Source organism: Sinohyriopsis cumingii, chromosome 10 (genome assembly GCF_028554795.1).
Source record: "Sinohyriopsis cumingii isolate HCF-2022 chromosome 10, ASM2855479v2, whole genome shotgun sequence".
In the NCBI taxonomy this organism is placed as follows: domain Eukaryota; kingdom Metazoa; phylum Mollusca; class Bivalvia; order Unionida; family Unionidae; genus Sinohyriopsis; species Sinohyriopsis cumingii.
The window spans coordinates 97772927-97797970 of NC_142970.1; the positions used below are offsets into that span (position 1 = coordinate 97772927).

At 35.4% G+C, this 25044-nt stretch overlaps 5 non-coding genes across 5 annotated transcripts; all 5 read right to left on the reverse strand.

The window, feature by feature from the left end:
* Nucleotides 1–1123: 1123 nt before the first annotated feature.
* Trnae-uuc (transfer RNA glutamic acid (anticodon UUC)) lies at nt 1124–1195 on the reverse strand. Its single transcript has one exon. It is a non-coding gene; the product is annotated as a tRNA-Glu (tRNA).
* Nucleotides 1196–2958: 1763 nt separating this feature from the next.
* On the reverse strand, nt 2959–3030 carry Trnae-uuc (transfer RNA glutamic acid (anticodon UUC)). Its single transcript has one exon. It is a non-coding gene; the product is annotated as a tRNA-Glu (tRNA).
* A 3775-nt stretch (nt 3031–6805) lies between these two features.
* Nucleotides 6806–6877, reverse strand: Trnae-uuc (transfer RNA glutamic acid (anticodon UUC)). The gene has a single exon. It is a non-coding gene; the product is annotated as a tRNA-Glu (tRNA).
* An 11235-nt stretch (nt 6878–18112) lies between these two features.
* Trnae-uuc (transfer RNA glutamic acid (anticodon UUC)) lies at nt 18113–18184 on the reverse strand. The gene has a single exon. It is a non-coding gene; the product is annotated as a tRNA-Glu (tRNA).
* Nucleotides 18185–23816: 5632 nt separating this feature from the next.
* Trnae-uuc (transfer RNA glutamic acid (anticodon UUC)) lies at nt 23817–23888 on the reverse strand. Its single transcript has one exon. It is a non-coding gene; the product is annotated as a tRNA-Glu (tRNA).
* Nucleotides 23889–25044: the final 1156 nt, after the last annotated feature.

Here is a 25044-nt window from a genome sequence, read left to right on the forward strand (position 1 = left end):
GTAGACAATGTTTTTCAAAATTTTCATCCAGGGAAAAGGCTTGCGCTTGCACTGTGAGCACCACATGCTGTCAAAAATGGGATTTGGATGTGAAAAATGCAGGTATAAAATAGGGGTTAGGGTGCATAAACCTCTTCTGCTGTGAACTGCCATTGACTTCTCTGGACAAGTGAATACTGTTCTTATGCTTTGTTTTAATATAGGTATCTAAAAATATGGACCTTCTTGACCTCACTTGTGTATTTGACTTTTTATGATTTTTTTATACTAGGTCGCTGATTGCTGCATTAAATTTGTACATAAAAACTGGACCTTGCCCCCCGAAGTCCGCGGCGGAAGCTGAAAGGTTTCTCTAGGGTTAATAACACCCTTGCACCGGTCCTGTCTAAATGATAATGTCAAGTGTTTCAGTCCTATTTCTTTCTGATATTTGTGAGTTCCAGCCATGTGTAATTCAGCCTTCTCCAATGCTTTGATAATCTCTCCGCCTTTCTCCTCCAGAACTGTATGGTCCATGAACTGTCTCTTCACTGTTCCTTGTCTAGATTGTGATGATTGTTCACTTCCATTATAATTCATTGACTGCAAACAGTTTCCAAAAGTGGCTAAATTAGATGAACTTTCTGACGATGGTGTTGATTGATGATAGGGATGCTGATGATGAATATCTGACATCGATAGATTGAAAAATTACTTTGTAAAAGGAAAATAGCGCTACAATGTCTAATGTAGTCAATATTTTTGACGATTCTTCGATTTTTTGTATAAAATCGATTTTTCAGTACATTGGATATTGCCTGATTAGAAGGATACTTGTTAAGTGATTAGGACTCATCAAGTATGAAAAAAATCATAATTCCGGTACCCTATGCCAGTCCATAAAACGATTTATTTCTGTTGTAAAGTCGGACGATTGGTTGACTTATTATGTCTAAATAAAAGTGTTCCATTTCAAATCTTGAATATTCATCGTTTATCTTGGGGAAAATTGGAACAGTACAAAGAATGATAATAATAAGAATATTAATATGTTTGTGATAATGTGTCCCGCTAGTCATCAACTCAGGTAATAGCACAACACCAAACGTCTTGAGAGCCGCATGGTTTCCTATAATAAAAAGTGTTCCGATGCCGGGGATCGAACCCGGGCCGCTTGGGTGAAAACCAGGAATCCTAACCACTAGACCACATCGGAGTCGATACACACGCTTCTTCCTAACAGGTACATAAATAAACTCTATAGTACCACCTTGATGGTGCAAAAAGCATGTAAAACTTATAACACTATGGGATTACTAAATGGATAATGGGCAATTTTATCAGAAATGGTCACTGTTTCCAAACAAATTTGCACTGAGGGGAAAAACAAAAATGACATCTATGAACACATCTTAAACATGAGAGAAATGCCAAAGGATGAGAAATAGCACTCAGTCATCATGAAATGGAGATACTACAATACCTGTGCAGAGGTTGGACGGGATATCTTGACCAATTATTCAACGCCCGCGAGTCACAAGGTACTCTGTTGACTATATGTTATATAATCTTTGTACATGAACACACTGTATTATAATGCTTTACATCCAGTATAAAGATGATCCTACTAGCCGTAGTGAAGGAACTAATAAGCTGGTTCATTATTAGCAGGTGGATACAGTAGGAAAAAATAAATGTTTCCAATCCTTGGCAACGCTTTCATCCAAATATATTTTAAGTGTATTGCTTTACTTCTTCGCAATGATTGAAAACGATATGAATTGTGACATATTACGTAGTCATGCGCTGTATGTGTGTGCATATATGTATGAATGTATGTATGTATGTATGTATGTATGTATTGTATGTATGTATGTATTTATGGATGTATGATTGTGTGTATGTTTGTATGTATGTGTGTATAAGTGTGTGTGTATGTATGTATGTATGTATGTATGTATGTATGTATTCAGGCACATCCACCTATATATCTGCATTATCAGGACTGTTGAATAACCATATTAATATATAACAAATATTGTACCAGTGATATTAATCTCTACTTCGAAACAAAAAGTTTTAATTATTTTTAGAAATGTTAGCTATGGAAAATATGCATCTCTCCTGCAACACATTGAAGTCCTCGGCGGAAGCTGAAATGTTTCTCTAGGGTTAAGAACACCCTTGCACCGGTCCTGTCTAATTGATAATGTCAAGTGTTTCAGTCCTATTTCTTTCTGATATTTGTGAGTTCCAGCCATGTGTAATTCAGCCTTCTCCAATGTTTTGATAATCTCTCCGCCTTTCTCCTCTAGAACTGTATGGTCCATGAACTGTCTCTTCACTGTTCCTTATCTAGATTGTGAAGATTGTTCACTTCCATTATAATTCATTGACTGCAAACAGTTTCCAAAAGTGGCTAAATTAGATCAAGTTTCTGACGATGGTGTTGATTGATGATAGGGGTGCTGATGATGAATATCTGACATCGATAGATTGAAAAATTACTTTGTAAAAGGAAAATACAGCTACAACGTTTAATGTAGTCAATATTTTTGACGATTCTTCGATTTTCTGTCCAAAACCGATTTTTCAGTACATTGGATATTGCTTGATTAGAACGATACTTGTTAAGTGATTAGGACTCATCAAGTATGAAAAAAATCATAATTCCGGTACCCTATGCCAGTCCATAAAACGATTCATCTCTGTTGTAAAGTCGGACGATTGGTTGACTTGTTATGTCTAAATAAAAGTGTTCCATTTCAAATCTTGAATATTCGTCGTTTATCTTGGGGAAAATTGGAACAGTACAAACAATGATAATAATAATAATAATATTAATATTAATATGTTTCTGATAATGTGTCCCGCCAGTCATCAACTCAGGTAATCTTTTCCTTTCCTTTCAGAGAGTTTCAAACAATAGCCCATCACCAGACGTCTTGAAAGCCGCATGCTTTCCTATAATAAAAAGTGTTCCGATGCCGGGGATCGAACCCGGGCCGCCTGGGTGAAAACCAGGAATCCTAACCACTAGACCACATCGGAGTCGATATACACGCTTCTTCATAATAGGTACATAAATAAACTCTATAGTACCACCTTGACGGTGTAAAAAGCATCTAAAACTTATAACACTATGGGTTATTGATTGTAGGAATTGGCTTAACGGGTGAGTGGATATCATATAGTCAAATATCAGTTGTGGTCGGGTGGTAGAGATTACGTTCGTGCGCGTCAGTTGTAAACGTCGTGTACAAAATATACAGAATAGGAATAAACTCTAATGCAGTAATGCTATGAAAACTCATATCGGCCATGGACATATATTCTTCACATAGTGAATTATAACATGAATGCATATATTACCAGTGTAAAAAAAGACAAAGTAAGGAAAGAACAATAATTCTTTTACTATCATTTCTGCCATGATAGGAGGCATTTTCTTCCCATCTTTAAGTTTTCAATATTTTCTACACGGAACATACATGAGACCACGTGGGCGAAGGAAAATGGTGACTTTGTACCAAACCGCCATTTGCATAATTCTTGTGCTGTGGATACGCTTTCAAAGTTATTTGCTGCTTTTTGTCTATCGATGGACGTTTGCTGGTCATACTAAGCTAAAGATCTTATTGTTATAATTAAAGTGTCATTCCTTATGGAACAGGAATGGACATGCTTGATGTTCCTCAGTAGGTATTCTTTGCGATTGACCTTCGATACATCCATCCTGTGAGCAGATGGGAGAATATATTCGTATCTTCTGCCAAAAGGAATGAAAATCTCTGAAGAATCTTGGCATGAACACTTTTTACAGTCTTGGCTGTGATAACATCCGCAAATTGTCATGGACGGTTCTAAATGAGCACGTGACCAATTTTACGTAGGAGAAAATCCAGCCTATGCTCCACAATTAGAATTTTGAGAATCTACCTATTTTGAATGTCATGGTCACGTGGTTTAAGGTTCTTTCTTCCACGAGGTTTATCTTCTGTACACGGCTCACTTCCATCTTTCTGTTATTTCTTTGTGACGGGCTATTAGTCGAATTTGGTTGTATAATTTTGTTTCGTTTCTTGGTGAGGACCTCTTGATCAAGATAGGCTTCATATTTTTTTATGCTGTCAACGCCGTTGGTCTTTCAGATAGTATTGGATGCTTAGAAGATGCCAAGGTTAACTTGCAACGTTTCATTATCCGTAGAATGTTGATAATGTCCATTGAATCGGAATAATGAGGTCTAATTTAAAAAAATAAGAATATGAAAAAGGAGTAATTTCAAAGTATATTTTGCAACAGCAAACTGAAGTAATGTAATGCAAGGTGGTTCAAGACAGTGTGTCAATTGGTGTTGTCATTTCTATTTAATAAGAAGTAGTCATAATATTATCTGGCTCTATATATTAATAAGTTCTGTCTAGACATTTGTGAAAATGTCCACGACCTCATGTTCAACTAACATGAAGGAATCGTTAAATACATGCTGATTGTTTTATTATTTATTTCGATTTGTAATAATCATTTGTTCAAACCTTCTGTGCATTAGATGTAGCTCATTTTTATTATGTTAATATGAATTGGAAGATATATCTGCGGAACACTCTGATAGGGTTCCTGCATCCACATCTCATTCTCCCTCGTTAGTATGAAACGATGTTGGCACCGATATAGCACGACAGACCATGAGAATACGGGCAAGTCGATTTGGCCATAATGTGGGTAATCAGAACCTCGAGAACTAAGAATCCCACAGTGAGAATAAATTCATTAATAATGAATCTCACAATCTAGTCATTGGAAGAAAGTAAAACAGAGATTACTAAATGGATAATGGGCAATTTCATTAGAAATGGTCACTGTTTCCAAACAAATTTGCACTGAGGGGAAAAATAAAAATGACATCTATGACCACATCTTAAACATGAGAGAAATGCCAAAGGATGAGAAATAGCACTCAGTCATCATGAAATGGAGATACTACAATACCTGTGCAGAGGTTGGACGGGATATCTTGACCAATTATTCAACGCCCGCGAGTCACAAGGTACTCTGTTGACTATATGTTATATAATCTTTGTACATGAACACACTGTATTATAATGCTTTACATCCAGTATAAAGATGATCCTACTAGCCGCAGTGAAGGAACTAATAAGCTGGTTCATTATTAACAGTTGGATACAGTAGGAAAAAATAAATGTTTACAATCCTTGGCAACGCTTTCATCCAAATATATTTTAAGTGTATTGCTTTACTTCTTCGCAATGATTGAAAACGATATGAATTGTGACATATTACGTAGTCATGCGCTGTATGTGTGTGCATATATGTATGTATGTATGTATGTATGTATGTATGTATGTATGTATGTATTGTATGTATGTATGTATCTATGTATGTATGTATGTATGTATTTATGTATGTATGATTGTGTGTATGTTTGTATGTATGTGTGTATGAGTGTGTGTATGTATGTATGCATGTATGTATGTATGTATGTATGTATGTATGTATGTATGTATGTTTGTGTGGATGTATGTGTGTGTGTATGTATGTATGTATATATGTATGTATATATGTATGTATGTGTGTGTGTGTCTATGTATGTATGTATGTATGATTGTGTGTATGTATGTATATATGTATGTATGTATATATGTATGTATGTATGTATGTATGTATGTATGTATGTATGTATGTGTGTGTGTATGTATGTATTTATGTATGTATGTATGTATGATTGTGTGTATGTATGTATATATGTAGGTATTTATGTATGTATGTATATATGTATGTATGTATGTATGTATGTATGCAGGCACATCCACCTATATATCTGCATTATCAGGACTGTTGAATAACCATATTAATATATAACAAATATTGTACCAGTGACATTAATCTCTACTTCCAAGGAAAATGTCTTAATTATTTTTAGAAATGTTAGCTATGGAAAATATGCATCTCTCCTGCAACACATTGAAGTCCTCGGCGGAAGGTGAAATGTTTCTCTAGGGTTTATAACACCCTTGCACCGGTCTTGTCTAAATGATAATGTCAAGTGTTTCAATCCTATTTCTTTCTGATATTTGTGAGTTCCAGCCATGTGTAATTCAGCCTTCTCGAATGCTTTGATAATCTCTCCGCCTTTCTCCTCCAGAACTGTATGGTCCATGAACTGTCTCTTCACTGTTCCTTGTCTAGATTGTTAAGATGGCTCACTTCCATTATAATTCATTGACGGCAAACAGTTTCCAAAAGTGGCTAAATTAGATCAACTTTCTGACGATGGTAGTTATTGATGATAGGGATGCTGGTTATGAATATCTGACATCGATAGATTGAAAAATTACTTTGTAAAAGGAAATTAGCGCTACAATGTTTAATGTAGTCAATATTTTTGACGATTCTTCGATTTTCTGTCCAAAACCGATTTCTCAGTACATTGGATATTGCCTGATTAGAACGATACTTGTTAAGTGATTAGGACTCATCAAGTATGAAAACAATCATAATTCCGGTACCCTATGCCAGTCCATAAAACGATTTTTTTGTGTTGTAAAGTCGGACGATTGGTTGACTTGTTATGTCTAAAAAAAGTGTTCCATTTCAAATCTTGAATATTCATCGTTTATCTTGGGGAAAATTGGAACAGTACACACAATGAAAATAATAATAATATTAATATTAATATGTCTCTGATAATGTGTCCCGCCAGTCATCAACTCAGATAATCTTTACCTTTCCTTTCAGAGAGTTGCAAAAAAATAGCCCAACCCAAAAAACTTGAAAGCCGCATGCTTTCCTATAATAAAAAGTGTTCCGATGCCGGGGATCGAACCCGGGCCGCCTGGGTGAAAACCAGGAATCCTAACCACTAGACCACATCGGAGTCGATATACACGCTTCTTCATAACAGGTACATAAATAAACTCTATAGTACCACCTTGACGGTGCAAAAAGCATCTAAAACTTATAACACTATGGGTTATTGATTGTAGGAATTGGCTTAACGGGTGAGTGGATATCATATAGTCAAATATCAGTTGTGGTCGGGTGGTAGAGATTATGTTCGTGCGCGTCAGTTGTAAACGTCGTGTACAAAATATACACAGTATGAATAAACTCTAATGCAGTAATGCTATGAAAACTCATATCGGCCATGGACATATATTCTTCACGTAGTGAATTATAACATTAATGCATATATTACCAGTGTAAAAAAGACAAAGTAAGGATAGAACAATAATTTTTTTTACCATCATTTCTGCCATGATAGGAGGCATTTTCTTCCCATCTTTAAGTTTTCAATATTTTCCACACGGAACATACATGAGACCACGTGGGCGAAGGAAAATGGTGACTTTGTACCAAACCGCCATTTGCATAATTCTCGTACTCTGGATACGCTTTCAAAGTTATTTGCTGCCGTTTGTCTATCGATGGACGTTTGCTGGTCATACTAAGCTAAAGATCCAATTGTAATAATTAAAGTGTCATTCCTTATGGAACAGGAGTCAACATAAATGATGTTCCTTAGTAGGTATTCTTTGCGATTCACCTTCGATACATCCATCCTGTGAGCAGATGGGAGAATATATTCGTATCTTCTGCCAAAAGGAATGAAAATCTCTGAAGAATCTTGGCATGAACACTTTTTACAGTCTTGGCTGTGATAACATCCGCAAATTGTCAAGGACGGTTCTAAATGAGCACGTGACCAATTTTACGTAGGAGAAAATCCAGCCTATGCTCCACAGTTAGAATCCTGACAATCTACCTATTTTGAATGTTATGGTCACGTGGTTTAAGGTTCTTTCTTCCACGAGGTTTATCTTCTGTATACGGCTCACTTCCTTCTTTCTGTTCTTTCTTTGTGACGGGCTATTAATCGAATTTGGTTGTATAATTTTGTTTCGTTTCTTGGTGAGGACCTCTTGATCAAGATAGGCTTCATATTTTTTTATGCTGTCAACGCCGTTGGTCTTTCAGATAATAATGGATGCTTAGAAGATGCCAAGGTTAACTTGCAACTTTTCATTATCCGTAGAATGTTGATAATGTCCACTGAATCGGAATAATGAGGTCTAAATTAAAAAGATAAGAATATGAAAAAGGAGTAATTTCAAAGTATATTTTGCAAGAGCAAACTGAAGTAATATAAGGCAAGGTGGTTCAAGACAGTGTGTCAATTGGTGTTGTCATTTCTATCTAATAAGAAGTAGTCATAATATTATCTGGCTATATATTCATTTCTGTCTAAGAAGAAGTAGTCATAATATTATCTGGCTATATATATTAATAAGTTCTGTCTAGACATTTGTGAAAATGTCCTCGACCTCATTTTCAACTAAAATGAAGGAATCGTTAAATACATGCTGATTGTTTTATTATTTATTTCGATTTGTAATAATCATTTGTTCAAACCTTCAGTGCATTAGATGTATCTTATTTTTATTATGTTAATATGAATTGGAAGATATATCTGCGGAACACTCTGATAGGGTTCCTGCATCCACATCTCATTCTCCCTCGTTAGTATGAAACGATGTTGGCACCGATATAACACGACAGACCATGAGAATACGGGCAAGTCGATTTGGCCAAAATGTGGGTAATTGGAACCTCGAGAACTAAGAATCCCACAGTAAGGATAAATTCGTTAATAATGAATCTCACAATCTAGTCATTGAAAGAAAGTAAAACAGAGATTACTAAATGGATAATGGGCAATTTTATCAGAAATGGTCACTGTTTCCAAACAAATTTGCACTGAGGGGAAAAATAAAAATGACATCTATGAACACATCTTAAACATGAGAGAAATGCCAAAGGATGAGAAATAGCACTCAGTCATCATGAAATGGAGATACTACAATACCTGTGCAGAGGTTGGACGGGATATCTTGACCAATTATTCAACGCCCGCGAGTCACAAGGTACTCTGTTGACTATATTTTATATAATCTTTGTACATGAACACACTGTATTATAATGCTTTGCATCCAGTATAAAGATGATCCTACTAGCCGCAGTGAAGGAACTAATAAGCTGGTTCATTATTAGCAGGTGGATACAGTAGGATCAAATAAATGTTTACAATCCTTGGCAACGCTTTCATCCAAATATATTTTAAGTGTATTGCTTTACTTCTTCGCAATGATTGAAAACGATATGAATTGTGACATATTACGTAGTCATGCGCTGTATGTGTTTGCATATATGTATGTATGTATGTGTGTATGTATGTATTGTATGTATGTATGTATTTATGCGTGTATGATTGTGTGTATGTTTGTATGTATGTGTGTATGAGTGTGTGTGTATGTATGTATGTATGTATGTATATATGTGTATGTATGTATGTATGTATGTATGTATGTATGTATGTATGTATGTATGTATGTATGTATTCAGGCACATCCACCTATATATCTGCATTATCAGGACTGTTGAATAACCATATTAATATATAACAAATATTGTACCAGTGACATTAATCTCTACTTCCAAGTAAAAATTTTTAATTGTTTTTAGAAATGTTAGCTATGGAAAATATGCAACTCTCCTGCAACACATTGAAGTCCTCGGCGGAAGCTGAAATGTTTCTCTAGGGTTAATAACACCCTTGCATTGGTCCTGTCTAATTGATAATGTCAAGTGTTTCAGTCCTATTTCTTTCTGATATTTGTGAGTTCCAGCCATGTGTAATTCAGACTTCTCCAGTGCTTTGATAATCTCTCCGCCTTTCTCCTCCAGAACTGTATGGTCCATGAACTGTCTCTTCACTGTTCCTTGTCTAGATTGTGAAGATTGTTCACTTCCATTATAATTCATTGACTGCAAACAGTTTCCAAAAGTGCCTAAATTAGATGAACTTTCTGACGATGGTGTTGATTGATGATAGGGATGCTGATGATGAATATCTGACATCGATAGATTGAAAAATTACTTTGTAAAAGGAAAATACAGCTACAACGTTTAATGTAGTCAATATTTTTGACGATTCTTCGATTTTCTGTCCAAAACCGATTTTTCAGTACATTGGATATTGACTGATTAGAACGATACTTGTTAAGTGATTAGGACTCATCAAGTATGAAACAAATCATAATTCCGGTACCCTATGCCAGTCCATAAAACGATTTATTTCTGTTGTAAAGTCGGACGATTGGTTGACTTGTTATGTCTAAATAAAAGTGTTCGATTTCAAATCTTGAATATTCATCGTTTATCTTGGGGAAAATTGGAACAGTACAAACAATGATAATAATAATAATATTAATATGTTTGTGATAATGTGTCCCGGAGTCATCAACTCAGGTTATAGCACAACACCAAACGTCTTGAGAGCCGCATGGTTTCCTATAATAAAATGTGATCGAACCCAGGCCGCCTGGGTGAAAACCAGGAATCCTAACCACCAGACCACATCGGAGTCGATATACACGCTTCTTCCTAACAGGTACATAAATAAACTCTATAGTACCGCCTTGACGGTGCAAAAACCATCTAAAACTTATAACACTATGGGATTACTAAATGGATAATGGGCAATTTTATCAGAAATGGTCACTGTTTCCAAACAAATTTGCACTGAGGAGAAAAACAAAAATGACATCTATGAACATATCATAAACATGAGAGAAATGCCAAAGGATGAGAAATAGCACTCAGTCATCATGAAATGGAGATACTACAATACCTGTGCAGAGGTTGGACGGGATATCTTGACCAATTATTCAACGCCCTCGAGTCAAAATGTACTCTGTTGACTATATGTTATATAATCTTTGTACATGAACACACTGTATCATAATGCTTTACATCCAGTATAAAGATGATCCTACTAGCCGCAGTGAAGGAACTAATAAGCTGGTTCATTATTAGCAGGTGGATACAGTAGGAAAAAATAAATGTTTACAATCCTTGGCAACGCTTTCATCCAAATATATTTTAAGTGTATTGCTTTACTTCTTCCCAATGATTGAAAACGATATGAATTGTGACATATTACGTAGTCATGCGCTGTATGTGTGTGCATATATGTATGTATGTATGTATGTATGTATGTATGTATGTATGTATGTATGTATGTATTGTATGTATGTATGTATGTATGTATGTATGTATGTATGTATGTATGTATTTATGTATGTATGATTGTGTGTATGTTTGTATGTATGTGTGTATGAGTGTGTGTGTATGTATGTATGCATGTATGTATGTATGTATGTATGTTTGTGTGTATGTATGTGTGTGTATGTATGTATGTATATATGTATGTATGTATGTATGTGTGTGTGTCTATGTATGTATGTATGTATGATTGTGTGTATGTATGTATATATGTATGTATGTATATATGTATGTATGTATGTATGTATGTATGTATGTATGTATGTATGTGTGTGTGTGTATGTATGTATGTATGATTGTGTGTATGTATGTATATATGTAGGTATTTATGTATGTATGTATGTATGTATGTATGTATGCAGGCACATCCACCTATATATCTGCATTATCAGGACTGTTGAATAACCATATTAATATATAACAAATATTGTACCAGTGACATTAATCTCTACTTCCAGGCAAAAAGTTTTGATTATTTTTAGAAATGTTAGCTATGGAAAATATGCAACTCTCCTGCAACACATTGAAGTCCTCGGCGGAAGCTGAAATGTTTCTCTAGGGTTAATAACACCCTTGCACCGGTCCTGTCTACATGATAATGTCAAGTGTTTCAGTCCTATTTCTTTCTGATATTCGTGAGTTCCAGCCATGTGTAATTCAGCCTTCTCCAATGCTTTGATAATCTCTCCGTCCTTCTCCTCCAGAACTGTATGGTCCATGAAATGTCTCATCACTGTTCCTTGATTAGATAAGATTTGTCTAGATTGTTAAGATTGCTCACTTCCATTATAATTCATTGACGGCAAACAGTTTCCAAAAGTGGCTAAATTAGATCAACTTTCTGACGATGGTGTTGATTGATGATAGGGATGCTGATTATGAATATCTGACATCGATAGATTGAAAAATTACTTTGTAAAAGGAAATTAGCGCTACAATGTTTAATGTAGTCAATATTTTTGACGATTCTTCGATTTTCTGTCCAAAACCGATTTTTCAGTACATTGGATATTGCCTGATTAGAACGATACTTGTTAAGTGATTAGGACTCATCAAGTATGAAAACAATCATAATTCCGGTACCCTATGCCAGTCCATAAAACGATTTTTTTGTGTTGTAAAGTCGGACGATTGGTTGACTTGTTATGTCTAAAAAAAGTGTTCCATTTCAAATCTTGAATATTCATCGTTTATCTTGGGGAAAATTGGAACAGTACACACAATGAAAATAATAATAATATTAATATTAATATGTCTCTGATAATGTGTCCCGCCAGTCATCAACTCAGATAATCTTTACCTTTCCTTTCAGAGAGTTGCAAAAAAATAGCCCAACACCAAACGTCTTGAAAGCCGCATGCTTTCCTATAATAAAAAGTGTTCCGATGTCGGGGATCGAACCCGGGCCGCCTGGGTGAAAAACAGGAATCGTAACCACTAGACCACATCGGAGTCGATATACACGCTTCTTCATAACAGGTACATAAATAAACTCTATTGTACCACCTTGACGGTGCAAAAAGCATCTAAAACTTATAACACTATGGGTTATTGATTGTAGGAATTGGCTTAACGGGTGAGTGGATATCATATAGTCAAATATCAGTTGTGGTCGGGTGGTAGAGATTATGTTCGTGCGCGTCAGTTGTAAACGTCGTGTACAAAATATACACAGTATGAATAAACTCTAATGCAGTAATGCTATGAAAACTCATATCGGCCATGGACATATATTCTTCACGTAGTGAATTATAACATTAATGCATATATTACCAGTGTAAAAAAGACACAGTAAGGATAGAACAATAATTTTTTTTACCATCATTTCTGCCATGATAGGAGGCATTTTCTTCCCATCTTTAAGTTTTCAATATTTTCCACACGGAACATACATGAGACCACGTGGGCGAAGGAAAATGGTGACTTTGTACCAAACCGCCATTTGCATAATTCTCGTACTCTGGATACGCTTTCAAAGTTATTTGCTGCCGTTTGTCTATCGATGGACGTTTGCTGGTCATACTAAGCTAAAGATCCAATTGTAATAATTAAAGTATCATTCCTTATGGAACAGGAGTCAACATAAATGATGTTCCTCAGTAGGTATTCTTTGCGATTCACCTTCGATACATCCATCCTGTGAGCAGATGGGAGAATATATTCGTATCTTCTGCCAAAAGGAATGAAAATCTCTGAAGAATCTTGGCATGAACACTTTTTACAGTCTTGGCTGTGATAACATCCGCAAATTGTCATGGACGGTTCTAAATGAGCACGTGACCAATTTTACGTAGGAGAAAATCCAGCCTATGCTCCACAGTTAGAATCCTGACAATCTACCTATTTTGAATGTTATGGTCACGTGGTTTAAGGTTCTTTCTTCCACGAGGTTTATCTTCTGTATACGGCTCACTTCCTTCTTTCTGTTCTTTCTTTGTGACGGGCTATTAATCGAATTTGGTTGTATAATTTTGTTTCGTTTCTTGGTGAGGACCTCTTGATCAAGATAGGCTTCATATTTTTTTATGCTGTCAACGCCGTTGGTCTTTCAGATAATAATGGATGCTTAGAAGATGCCAAGGTTAACTTGCAACGTTTCATTATCCGTAGAATGTTGATAATGTCCATTGAATCGGAATAATGAGGTCTAAATTAAAAAGATAAGAATATGAAAAAGGAGTAATTTCAAAGTATATTTTGCAAGAGCAAACTGAAGTAATGTAAGGCAAGGTGGTTCAAGACAGTGTGTCAATTGGTGTTGTCATTTCTATCTAAGAAGAAGTAGTCATAATATTATCTGGCTATATATATTAATAAGTTCTGTCTAGACATTTGTGAAAATGTCCACGACCTCATGTTCAACTAAAATGAAGGAATCGTTAAATAGATGCTGATTGTTTTATTATTTATTTCGATTTGTAATAATCATTTGTTCAAACCTTCAGTGCATTAGATGTATCTTATTTTTATTATGTTAATATGAATTGGAAGATATATCTGCGGAACACTCTGATAGGGTTCCTGCATCCACATCTCATTCTCCCTCGTTAGTATGAAACGATGTTGGCACCGATATAACACGACAGACCATGAGAATACGGGCAAGTCGATTTGGCCAAAATGTGGGTAATTGGAACCTCGAGAACTAAGAATCCCACAGTAAGGATAAATTCGTTAATAATGAATCTCACAATCTAGTCATTGAAAGAAAGTAAAACAGAGATTACTAAATGGATAATGGGCAATTTTATCAGAAATGGTCACTGTTTCCAAACAAATTTGCACTGAGGGGAAAAATAAAAATGACATCTATGAACACATCTTAAACATGAGAGAAATGCCAAAGGATGAGAAATAGCACTCAGTCATCATGAAATGGAGATACTACAATACCTGTGCAGAGGTTGGACGGGATATCTTGACCAATTATTCAACGCCCGCGAGTCACAAGGTACTCTGTTGACTATATGTTATATAATCTTTGTACATGAACACACTGTATTATAATGCTTTACATCCAGTATAAAGATGATCCTACTAGCCGCAGTGAAGGAACTAATAAGCTGGTTCATTATTAACAGCTGGATACAGTAGGAAAAAATAAATGTTTACAATCCTTGGCAACGCTTTCATCCAAATATATTTTAAGTGTATTGCTTTACTTCTTCGCAATGATTGAAAACGATATGAATTGTGACATATTACGTAGTCATGCGCTGTATGTGTTTGCATATATGTATGTATGTATGTGTGTATGTATGTATTGTATGTATGTATGTATTTATGCGTGTATGATTGTGTGTATGTTTGTATGTATGTGTGTATGAGTGTGTGTGTATGTATGTATGTATGTGTATGTATGTATGTATGTATGTATGTATGTATGTATGTATGTATTCAGGCACATCCACCTATATATCTGCATTATCAGGACTGTTGAATAACCATATTAATATATAACAAATATTGTACCAGTGACATTAATCTCTACTTCCAAGCAAAAGGTTTTAATTATTTTTAGAAATCTTAGCTATGGAGAATATGCAACTCTCCTGCAGCACATTGAAGTCCTCGGCGGAAGCTGAAATGTTTCTCTAGGGTTAATAACACCCTTGCACCGGTCCTGTCTAATTGATAATGTCAAGTGTTTCAGTCCTATTTCTTTCTGATATTTGTCAGTTCCAGCCATGTGTAATTCAGACTTCTCCAGTGCTTTGATAATCTCTCCGCCTTTCTCCTCCAGAACTGTATGGTCCATGAACTGTCTCTTCACTGTTCCTTGTCTAGATTGTGAAGATTGTTCACTTCCATTATAATTCATTGACTGCAAACAGTTTCTAAAAGTGGCTAAATTAGATCAACTTTCTGACGATGGTGTTGATTGATGATAGGGATGCTGATGATGAATATCTGACATCGATAGATTGAAAAATTACTTTGTAAAAGGAAAATACAGCTACAACGTTTAATGTAGTCAATATTTTTGACGATTCTTCGATTTTCTGTCCAAAACCGATTTTTCAGTACATAGGATATTGACTGATTAGAACGATACTTCTTAAGTGATTAGGACTCATCAAGTATGAAACAAATCATAATTCCGGTACCCTATGCCAGTCCATAAAACGATTTATTTCTGTTGTAAAGTCGGACGATTGGTTGACTTGTTATGTCTAAATAAAAGTGTTCCATTTCAAATCTTGAATATTCATCGTTTATCTTGGGGAAAATTGGAACAGTACAAACAATGATAATAATAATAATATTAATATGTTTGTGATAATGTGTCCCGGAGTCATCAACTCAGGTTATAGCACAACACCAAACGTCTTGAGAGCCGCATGGTTTCCTATAATAAAATGTGATCGAACCCGGGCCGCCTGGGTGAAAACCAGGAATCCTAACCACCAGACCACATCGGAGTCGATATACACGCTTCTTCCTAACAGGTACATAAATAAACTCTATAGTACTGCCTTGACGGTGCAAAAACCATCTAAAACTTATAACACTATGGGATTACTAAATGGATAATGGGCAATTTTATCAGAAATGGTCACTGTTTCCAAACAAATTTGCACTGAGGAGAAAAACAAAAATGACATCTATGAACATATCATAAACATGAGAGAAATGCCAAAGGAGAGAAATAGCACTCAGTCATCATGAAATGGAGATACTACAATACCTGTGCAGAGGTTGGACGGGATATCTTGACCAATTATTCAACGCCCTCGAGTCAAAATGTACTCTGTTGACTATATGTTATATAATCTTTGTACATGAACACACTGTATCATAATGCTTTACATCCAGTATAAAGATGATCCTACTAGCCGCAGTGAAGGAACTAATAAGCTGGTTCATTATTAGCAGGTGGATACAGTAGGAAAAAATAAATGTTTACAATCCTTGGCAACGCTTTCATCCAAATATATTTTAAGTGTATTGCTTTACTTCTTCGCAATGATTGAAAACGATATGAATTGTGACATATTACGTAGTCATGCGCTGTATGTGTGTGCATATAAGTATGTATGTATGTATGTATCTATGTATGTATGTATGTATGTATTTATGTATGTATGATTGTGTGTATGTTTGTATGTATGTGTGTATGAGTGTGTGTGTATGTATGTATGCATGTATGTATGTATGTATGTATGTATGTATGTATGTATGTTTGTGTGTATGTATGTGTGTGTGTATGTATGTATGTATATATGTATGTATGTATGTGTGTGTGTCTATGTATGTATGTATGTATGATTGTGTGAATGTATGTATATATGTATGTATGTATATATGTATGTATGTATGTATGTATGTATGTATGTATGTATGTATGTATGTATGTATGTGTGTGTGTGTATGTATGTATGTATGTATGATTGAGTGTATGTATGTATATATGTAGGTATTTATGTATGTATGTATGTATGTATGTATGTATGTATGTATGTATGCAGGCACATCCACCTATATATCTGCATTATCAGGACTGTTGAATAACCATATTAATATATAACAAATATTGTACCAGTGACATTAATCTCTACTTCCAGGCAAAAAGTTTTGATTATTTTTAGAAATGTTAGCTATGGAAAATATGCAACTCTCCTGCAACACATTGAAGTCCTCGGCGGAAGCTGAAATGTTTCTCTAGGGTTAATAACACCCTTGCACCGGTCCTGTCCACATGATAATGTCAAGTGTTTCAGTCCTATTTCTTTCTGATGTTTGTGAGTTCCAGCCATGTGTAATTCAGCCTTCTCCAATGCTTTGATAATCTCTCCGTCCTTCTCCTCCAGAACTGTATGGTCCATGAAATGTCTCATCACTGTTCCTTGATTAGATAAGATTTGTCTAGATTGTTAAGATCGCTCACTTCCATTATAATTCATTGACGGCAAGCAGTTTCCAAAAGTGGCTAAATTAGATCAACTTTCTGACGATGGTGTTGATTGATGATAGGGATGCTGATTATGAATATCTGACATCGATAGATTGAAAAATTACTTTGTAAAAGGAAATTAGCGCTACAATGTTTAATGTAGTCAATATTTTTGACGATTCTTCGATTTTCTGTCCAAAACCGATTTTTCAGTACATTGCATATTGCCTGATTAGAACGATACTTGTTAAGTGATTAGGACTCATCAAGTATGAAAGCAATCATAATTCCGGTACCCTATGCCAGTCCATAAAACGATTTTTTTGTGTTGTAAAGTCGGACGATTGGTTGACTTGTTATGTCTAAAAAAAAGTGTTCCATTTCAAATCTTGAATATTCATCGTTTATCTTGGGGAAAATTGGAACAGTACACACAATGAAAATAATAATAATATTAATATTAATATGTCTCTGATAATGTGTCCCGCCAGTCATCAACTCAGATAATCTTTACCTTTCCTTTCAGAGAGTTGCAAAAAAATAGCCCAACACCAAACGTCTTGAAAGCCGCATGCTTTCCTATAATAAAAAGTGTTCCGATGCCGGGGATCGAACCCGGGCCGCCTGGGTGAAAACCAGGAATCCTAACCACTAGACCACATCGGAGTCGATATACACGCTTCTTCATAACAGGTACATAAATAAACTCTATTGTACCACCTTGACGGTGCAAAAAGCATCTAAAACTTATAACACTATGGGTTATTGATTGTAGGAATTGGCTTAACGGGTGAGTGGATATCATATAGTCAAATATCAGTTGTGGTCGGGTGGTAGAGATTATGTTCGTGCGCGTCAGTTGTAAACGTCGTGTACAAAATATACACAGTATGAATAAACTCTAATGCAGTAATGCTATGAAAACGCATATCGGCCATGGACATATATTCTTCACGTAGTGAATTATAACATTAATGCATATATTACCAGTGTAAAAAAGACAAAGTAAGGATAGAACAATAATTTTTTTTACCATCATTTCTGCCATGATAGGAGGCATTTTCTTCCCATCTTTAAGTTTTCAATATTTTCCACACGGAACATACATGAGACCACGTGGGCGAAGGAAAATGGTGACTTTGTACCAAACCGCCATTTGCATAATTCTCGTACTCTGGATACGCTTTCAAAGTTATTTGCTGCCGTTTGTCTATCGATGGACGTTTGCTGGTCATACTAAGCTAAAGATCCAATTGTAATAATTAAAGTGTCATTCCTTATGGAACAGGAGTCAACATAAATGATGTTCCTCAGTAGGTATTCTTTGCGATTCACCTTCGATACATCCATCCTGTGAGCAGATGGGAGAATATATTCGTATCTTCTGCCAAAAGGAATGAAAATCTCTGAAGAATCTTGGCATGAACACTTTTTACAGTCTTGGCTGTGATAACATCCGCAAATTGTCATGGACGGTTCTAAATGAGCACGTGACCAATTTTACGTAGGAGAAAATCCAGCCTATGCTCCACAGTTAGAATCCTGACAATCTACCTATTTTGAATGTTATGGTCACGTGGTTTAAGGTTCTTTCTTCCACGAGGTTTATCTTCTGTATACGGCTCACTTCCTTCTTTCTGTTCTTTCTTTGTGACGGGCTATTAATCGAATTTGGTTGTATAATTTTGTTTCGTTTCTTGGTGAGGACCTCTTGATCAAGATAGGCTTCATATTTTTTTATGCTGTCAACGCCGTTGGTCTTTCAGATAATAATGGATGCTTAGAAGATGCCAAGGTTAACTTGCAACGTTTCATTATCCGTAGAATGTTGATAATGTCCATTGAATCGGAATAATGAGGTCTAAATTAAAAAGATAAGAATATGAAAAAGGAGTAATTTCAAAGTATATTTTGCAAGAGCAAACTGAAGTAATGTAAGGCAAGGTGGTTCAAGACAGTGTGTCAATTGGTGTTGTCATTTCTATCTAATAAGAAGTAGTGATAATATTATCTGGCTATATATTCATTTCTATCTAAGAAGAAGTAGTCATAATATTATCTGGCTATATATATTAATAAGTTCTCTCTAGACATTTGTGAAAATGTCCACGACCTCAAGTTCAACTAAAATGAAGGAATCGTTAAATACATGCTGATTGTTTTATTATTTATTTCGATTTGTAATAATCATTTGTTCAAACCTTCAGTGCATTAGATGTATCTTATTTTTATTATGTTAATATGAATTGGAAGATATATCTGCGGAACACTCTGATAGGGTTCCTGCATCCACATCTCATTCTCCCTCGTTAGTATGAAACGATGTTGGCACCGATATAACACGACAGACCATGAGAATACGGGCAAGTCGATTTGGCCAAAATGTGGGTAATTGGAACCTCGAGAACTAAGAATCCCACAGTAAGGATAAATTCGTTAATAATGAATCTCACAATCTAGTCATTGAAAGAAAGTAAAACAGAGATTACTAAATGGATAATGGGCAATTTTATCAGAAATGGTCACTGTTTCCAAACAAATTTGCACTGAGGGGAAAAATAAAAATGACATCTACGAACACATCTTAAACATGAGAGAAATGCCAAAGGATGAGAAATAGCACTCAGTCATCATGAAATGGAGATACTACAATACCTGTGCAGAGGTTGGACGGGATATCTTGACCAATTATTCAACGCCCGCGAGTCAGAATGTACTCTGTTGACTATATGTTATATAATCTTTGTACATGAACACACTGTATCATAATGCTTTACTTCCAGTATAAAGATGATCCTACTAGCCGCAGTGAAGGAACTAATAAGCTGGTTCATTATTAGCAGGTGGATACAGTAGGAAAAAATAAATGTTTACAATCCTTGGCAACGCTTTCATCCAAATATATTTTAAGTGTATTGCTTTACTTCTTCGCAATGATTGAAAACGATATGAATTGTGACATATTACGTAGTCATGCGCTGTATGTGTTTGCATATATGTATGTATGTATGTGTGTATGTATGTATTGTATGTATGTATGTATTTATGCGTGTATGATTGTGTGTATGTTTGTATGTATGTGTGTATGAGTGTGTGTGTATGTATGTATGTATGTATGTATGTGTATGTATGTATGTATGTATGTATGTATGTATGTATGTATGTATGTATGTATGTATGTATGTATGTATGTATGTATTCAGGCACATCCACCTATATATCTGCATTATCAGGACTGTTGAATAACCATATTAATATATAACAAATATTGTACCAGTGACATTAATCTCTACTTCCAAGCAAAAAGTTTTAATTATTTTTAGAAATGTTAGCTATGGAAAATATGCAACTCTCCTGCAACGCATTGAAGTCCTCGGCGGAAGCTGAAATGTTTCTCTAGGGTTAATAACACCCTTGCACCGGTCCTGTCTAATTGATAATGTCAAGTGTTTCAGTCCTATTTCTTTCTGATATTTGTCAGTTCCAGCCATGTGTAATTCAGACTTCTCCAGTGCTTTGATAATCTCTCCGCCTTTCTCCTCCAGAACTGTATGGTCCATGAACTGTCTCTTCACTGTTCCTTGTCTAGATTGTGAAGATTGTTCACTTCCATTATAATTCATTGACTGCAAACAGTTTCTAAAAGTGGCTAAATTAGATCAACTTTCTGACGATGGTGTTGATTGATGATAGGGATGCTGATGATGAATATCTGACATCGATAGATTGAAAAATTACTTTGTAAAAGGAAAATACAACTACAACGTTTAATGTAGTCAATATTTTTGACGATTCTTCGATTTTCTGTCCAAAACCGATTTTTCAGTACATAGGATATTGACTGATTAGAACGATACTTATTAAGTGATTAGGACTCATCAAGTATGAAAAAAATCATAATTCCGGTACCCTATGCCAGTCCATAAAACGATTTATTTCTGTTGTAAAGTCGGACGATTGGTTGACTTGTTATGTCTAAATAAAAGTGTTCCATTTCAAATCTTGAATATTCATCGTTTATCTTGGGGAAAATTGGAACAGTACAAACAATGATAATAATAATAATATTAATATGTTTGTGATAATGTGTCCCGGAGTCATCAACTCAGGTTATAGCACAACACCAAACGTCTTGAGAGCCGCATGGTTTCCTATAATAAAATGTGATCGAACCCGGGCCGCCTGGGTGAAAACCAGGAATCCTAACCACCAGACCACATCGGAGTCGATATACACGCTTCTTCCTAACAGGTACATAAATAAACTCTATAGTACCGCCTTGACGGTGCAAAAACCATCTAAAACTTATAACACTATGGGATTACTAAATGGATAATGGGCAATTTTATCAGAAATGGTCACTGTTTCCAAACCAATTTGCACTGAGGAGAAAAACAAAAATGACATCTATGAACATATCATAAACATGAGAGAAATGCCAAAGGATGAGAAATAGCACTCAGTCATCATGAAATGGAGATACTACAATACCTGTGCAGAGGTTGGACGGGATATCTTGACCAATTATTCAACGCCCGCGAGTCAGAATGTACTCTGTTGACTATATGTTATATAATCTTTGTACATGAACACACTGTATCATAATGCTTTACATCCAGTATAAAGATGATCCTACTAGCCGCAGTGAAGGAACTAATAAGCTGGTTCATTATTAGCAGGTGGATACAGTAGGAAAAAATAAATGTTTACAATCCTTGGCAACGCTTTCATCCAAATATATTTTAAGTGTATTGCTTTACTTCTTCGCAATGATTGAAAACGATATGAATTGTGACATATTACGTAGTCATGCGCTGTATGTGTGTGCATATATGTATGTATGTATGTATGTATTGTATGTATGTATGTATCTATGTATGTATGTATGTATGTATTTATGTATGTATGATTGTGTGTATGTTTGTATGTATGTGTGTATGAGTGTGTGTGTATGTATGTATGCATGTATGTATGTATGTATGTATGTATGTATGTTTGTGTGTATGTATGTGTGTGTGTATGTATGTATGTATATATGTATGTATGTATGTATGTGTGTGTGTGTCTATGTATGTATGTATGTATGATTGTGTGTATGTATGTATATATGTATGTATGTATATATGTATGTATGTATGTATGTATGTATGTATGTATGTATGTATGTGTGTGTGTGTATGTATGTATGTATGTATGATTGTGTGTATGTATGTATATATGTAGGTATTTATGTATGTATGTATGTATGTATGTATGTATGTATGTATGTATGTATGCAGGCACATCCACCTATATATCTGCATTATCAGGACTGTTGAATAACCATATTAAGATATAACAAATATTGTACCAGTGACATTAATCTCTACTTCCAGGCAAAAAGTTTTGATTATTTTTAGAAATGTTAGCTATGGAAAATATGCAACTCTCCTGCAACACATTGAAGTCCTCGGCGGAAGCTGAAATGTTTCTCTAGGGTTAATAACACCCTTGCACCGGTCCTGTCCACATGATAATGTCAAGTGTTTCAGTCCTATTTCTTTTTGATATTTGTGAGTTCCAGCCATGTGTAATTCAGCCTTCTCCAATGCTTTGATAATCTCTCCGTCCTTCTCCTCCAGAACTGTATGGTCCATGAAATGTCTCATCACTGTTCCTTGATTAGATAAGATTTGTCTAGATTGTTAAGATCGCTCACTTCCATTATAATTCATTGACGGCAAACAGTTTCCAAAAGTGGCTAAATTAGATCAACTTTCTGACGATGGTGTTGATTGATGATAGGGATGCTGATTATGAATATCTGACATCGATAGATTGAAAAATTACTTTGTAAAAGGAAATTAGCGCTACAATGTTTAATGTAGTCAATATTTTTGACGATTCTTCGATTTTCTGTCCAAAACCGATTTTTCAGGACATTGGATATTGCCTGATTAGAACGATACTTGTTAAGTGATTAGGACTCATCAAGTATGAAAGCAATCATAATTCCGGTACCCTATGCCAGTCCATAAAACGATTTTTTTGTGTTGTAAAGTCGGACGATTGGTTGACTTGTTATGTCTAAAAAAAAGTGTTCCATTTCAAATCTTGAATATTCATCGTTTATCTTGGGGAAAATTGGAACAGTACACACAATGAAAATAATGATAATATTAATATTAATATGTCTCTGATAATGTGTCCCGCCAGTCATCAACTCAGATAATCTTTACCTTTCCTTTCAGAGAGTTGCAAAAAAATAGCCCAACACCAAACGTCTTGAAAGCCGCATGCTTTCCTATAATAAAAAGTGTTCCGATGCCGGGGATCGAACCCGGGCCGCCTGGGTGAAAACCAGGAATCCTAACCACTAGACCACATCGGAGTCGATATACACGCTTCTTCATAACAGGTACATAAATAAACTCTATTGTACCACCTTGACGGTGCAAAAAGCATCTAAAACTTATAACACTATGGGTTATTGATTGTAGGAATTGGCTTAACGGGTGAGTGGATATCATATAGTCAAATATCAGTTGTGGTCGGGTGGTAGAGATTATGTTCGTGCGCGTCAGTTGTAAACGTCGTGTACAAAATATACACAGTATGAATAAACTCTAATGCAGTAATGCTATGAAAACGCATATCGGCCATGGACATATATTCTTCACGTAGTGAATTATAACATTAATGCATATATTACCAGTGTAAAAAAGACAAAGTAAGGATAGAACAATAATTTTTTTTACCATCATTTCTGCCATGATAGGAGGCATTTTCTTCCCATCTTTAAGTTTTCAATATTTTAAACACGAAACATACATGAGACCACGTGGGCGAAGGAAAATTGTGACTTTGTACCAAACCGCCATTTGCATAATTCTCGTACTCTGGATACGCTTTCAAAGTTATTTGCTGCCGTTTGTCTATCGATGGACGTTTGCTGGTCATACTAAGCTAAAGATCCAATTGTAATAATTAAAGTGTCATTCCTTATGGAACAGGAGTCAACATAAATGATGTTCCTCAGTAGGTATTCTTTGCGATTCACCTTCGATACATCCATCCTGTGAGCAGATGGGAGAATATATTCGTATCTTCTGCCAAAAGGAATGAAAATCTCTGAAGAATCTTGGCATGAACACTTTTTACAGTCTTGGCTGTGATAACATCCGCAAATTGTCATGGACGGTTCTAAATGAGCACGTGACCAATTTTACGTAGGAGAAAATCCAGCCTATGCTCCACAGTTAGAATCCTGACAATCTAATATTTTGAATGTTATGGTCACGTGGTTTAAGGTTCTTTCTTCCACGAGGTTTATCTTCTGTATACGGCTCACTTCCTTCTTTCTGTTCTTTCTTTGTGACGGGCTATTAATCGAATTTGGTTGTATAATTTTGTTTCGTTTCTTGGTGAGGACCTCTTGATCAAGATAGGCTTCATATTTTTTTATGCTGTCAACGCCGTTGGTCTTTCAGATAATAATGGATGCTTAGAAGATGCCAAGGTTAACTTGCAACGTTTCATTATCCGTA